The sequence below is a fragment of the Lactuca virosa genome, chromosome 8 (assembly GCF_052849685.1).
Source record: "Lactuca virosa cultivar CGN04683 chromosome 8, Lactuca_virosa_CGN04683_v6, whole genome shotgun sequence".
Taxonomy (NCBI): domain Eukaryota; kingdom Viridiplantae; phylum Streptophyta; class Magnoliopsida; order Asterales; family Asteraceae; genus Lactuca; species Lactuca virosa.
In genome coordinates this window covers 310,764,200-310,767,762 of record NC_136433.1, presented here as the reverse complement: position 1 = coordinate 310,767,762, position 3,563 = coordinate 310,764,200, and the positions used below count along the sequence as shown (strand labels likewise).

At 40.4% G+C, this 3,563-nt stretch overlaps 1 pseudogene; it reads right to left on the bottom strand.

The window, feature by feature from the left end:
• Positions 1–2,564: 2,564 nt before the first annotated feature.
• On the bottom strand, positions 2,565–2,879 carry LOC145131694 (enolase pseudogene; annotated as a pseudogene).
• Between the last annotated feature and the right edge of the window lie 684 nt (positions 2,880–3,563).

Below are 3,563 nucleotides of genomic sequence, written 5' to 3'. Positions count from 1 at the left end.
GGAGTTGAACAAACTCGCCATCAAAAATCGATATCCACTCCCTCGGATTGTTGATCTATTCGACCAGCTTCAAGGAGCCAATTATTTTTCTAAAGTAGATCTAAGGTCCGATTATCATCAGCTACGCGTCCGGGAAGAAGATATCCCCAAAACTGCTTTCCGAACCCGATATGGTCATTATGAATTCGTTGTTATACCCTTTGGTCTGACAAATTCTCCTGCAGCATTTATGGACCTCATGAATCGAGTCTGCCACCCATTACTCGATAATTTTGTAATTGTTTTCATTGATAACATACTCAAATACTCTCGAAGTAAGGAGGAGCACGGTCAGCATGTACGCCACATCTTGGAAACTCTTAGAGCTGAAAAGCTATATGCAAAACTCTCCAAATGCGAGTTCTGGATTCGCAGTGTGAATTTCTTGGGTCATGTAGTCAGTGAGAAAGGAATTCATATGGATCCTTCCAAGATCAAAGCTATTGAAGGTTGGGCGATTCTGAAAACGCCAACGGAGATCAGGCAATTCTTGGGCCTTACTGGTTACTATAGAAGGTTCATTCATAATTTCTCCAAGGTTGCCAAGTCCCTCACCACTCTCACCCAAAAAGGCATACCCTTCAACTGGACTGACAGACAAGAAGCTGCCTTTCAAACCATGAAGCGAGCCCTCTGTAGTGCTCCGATATTATCTTTGCTAGAGGGAACCGAAGACTTCGTAGTATATTGCGACGCTTCAAATCAGGGGTTAGGCTGTGTTCTTATGCAGTGCGGAAAAGTGATAGCTTATGCATCCAAACAATTGAAGACACACGAGGTAAATTACACCACCCATGATCTCGAGCTGGGAGTTGTGGTCTTCGCCCTAAAAATTTGGAGGCACTACCTTTATGGTACAAAGTGCACCATCTTCACGGACCACAAAAGCCTCCACCACATTCTAAATCAAAAGGAGCTAAACATGAGGCAGCGAAGGTGGGTTGAGCTGCTAAATGATTATGAATGCGAGATCAAGTACCACCCAGGTAAGGCTAACGTGGTGGCCGATGCCCTGAGCAGGAAGGAATACTCGGGTCGCCAAGTGAAAACACTAACAATAACCATCCACTCCCACCTAACCTCACTGTTAGGTCACATTTTGTTGGTTTGATCTAGGCATCAATCTGTATAGGTCTTGATAGGGTTTGGTCATGTAATGGGTGTTGTGTGTGTGTGTTTTCGGCTGTGAGGGTGTTTACGGCCGTCAACGTGTGTACGGCCGTGAACTGTTTGTGGTTGGTTGGTCCCTATAAATAGTGTCAGATGGGTCAGATGAACAGTTAGTTGTGAAGTCGTGTGTGTGTGTGTTCCAAGTGTACCAGACGTTTACGGCTTGAATATAACATGTGCATTGTTGGAACTTCTTTGCTTCTACTCTTTCTTTAGATGAGCAGACAATTATTAGGAGGGAATTCATATCTAGAATGCATATGTTGTACACCCAGGTCGGATCTTCCAATCACACAGAGGGATAAACATATGACTAACTGGATAGAGAGATTGAGAAATAGAATGGTGCATATACTATGTTCCAGGTCAGATAAAAACTTATCACGCAAAGGAGACAACATATTACTAACAGACAGAAAGAATTTGCATAGATAAGAAGATTCATAGAAATAGAGTTGCATATAGTGCAGTCCAGGTCGGATCTCCCGATCACGGAGAGGAGGCAACATATGACTAACAGAAAGAAAGCAAAAAATAACATTCTATAAATCTACTTTAATGGATTTCCCTAGTCGCCCTATCAGTACCGGAATTAAGGACATGCGTCCATACATCGAGAAAGAGTTACGCCACAGTTCTAGATACTGATTACTTTAGTGTAGTCCGTAGATTCTCATGTATATCTTGCTGCTTAATCTACCCGAGCGTCGTATTGTCAGACCAAACGGAACTATCTAAGTCAATTACTTTATCAAGTCCTTTTATAGTCCATCTATACCTAGTCTGGTCCATTTGAATCTTTCATGCCTACCAACGCATCGAACAAAGAGTCTAGACAGTTTAGCGTTGGTACCTTACACAAATTAACATTGGCTGTTATCACTGAGTTGATATCACTTCCCAACACATCACCTGCAGACATGGCTAACATGAGATACTATTTTTGGGTTTTTTGATATTTTCTGAAAAAAGATAAAACAAAAATAACACTATTTTGGATTTTTTAATTTTTTAATTTTTGTTTTTTTTTTTGATTTTTTTTTTGTTATTTTTTGTTATTTTTGATTTTTTTTTTATTTTAAAAAGAAACCCAGTATCATTATGAGTAAAATGTAAACTTGGGAAAAACAACTACCAAATACACAAATTTCAGAAGTAAAAAAAAAACCTCAACACAAAATTTGAGTCCTTGCCATTATTCAATAAAACCTTTATTTTGATTTTTACCACATTCCGCATGGACAACTCTTCCTCATACCTGTGAACAGAAATCTCTAGTAAGGTTCCACTATCTTTCAGAAGTTTGCTCCTGCATAAACTGCTTCTGAACCCAGCTCTTCTTTGATTCTCAAAAGCTAGTTGTAATTTGCTAGATGCTCAGATTTGCAAGGAGCTCCAGTCTTGATTTGAACCGAAGCCAAACCGACAGAAAGATCAGTAATGAAGGTGTCCTCTATTTCACCACTTCGGTGATTGGCCATGACACCCCACCCAGCATGCTTAGACATCTTCAAAGCTTCAATACTCTCAGTCATGGATCCGATTTGGTTAACCTTAAGAAGAAGAGCATTGCATGTCTTCTCATCAATTGCCTTCAAAACTCTCGTTGGATTAGTGACCAAAAGATCATCTCCCCCAATTTGTACTTCTTCACCACATTCTGCAGTCATCTTGGCATAGTGTTCCCAGTCATCTTGGTCACGGCCGTACATAGTTCACGGCTGTACACAGAAAATGGTTCACGGTCAGTTCACGATTCACGGTCAATTAACGGTCCAATAGACGGTTCACGGCCAACGATAGATTCACGGTCCAAAGAAAGGTTAACGGTCAATAAATGGTTCACTGCCAATGAATGGTTCACGGTCAAATAAGATGATCACGGTCAATGAGATGTTAGCGGTCAGTGAAGATGAGTGGTTCACGGCCGTACAGAGAGTTCACGGTCGTAAACAATTCAACAAGTTGAGACCGTAAACACCCAGTTTTTGAAGATAACAGATGATTTTGAGCAGATTTCAATCCCAATAGCCTTGAAATCATGATCAAATGCAGAAACAAGTTTGAATAATGATGAAAACGAAGAATCCTTCAACTGAAAACACAACTTGAATACGTTTTGACACCGGTATGGCTCTGATACCAATTGTAAGTCCCACAAACACGAACCAACCAGTGATCAAACACAATCAAGATGCAAAATAGTAAGAATAAGAAGGAGTAGAAGAAAAGAAGTTCCAACAATGCACATGTTATATTCAAGCCGTAAACGTCTGCTACACTTGGAACACACACACATGACTTCACGACTCATTGTTCATCTGACACATCTGAAACTATTTATAGGGACCAAC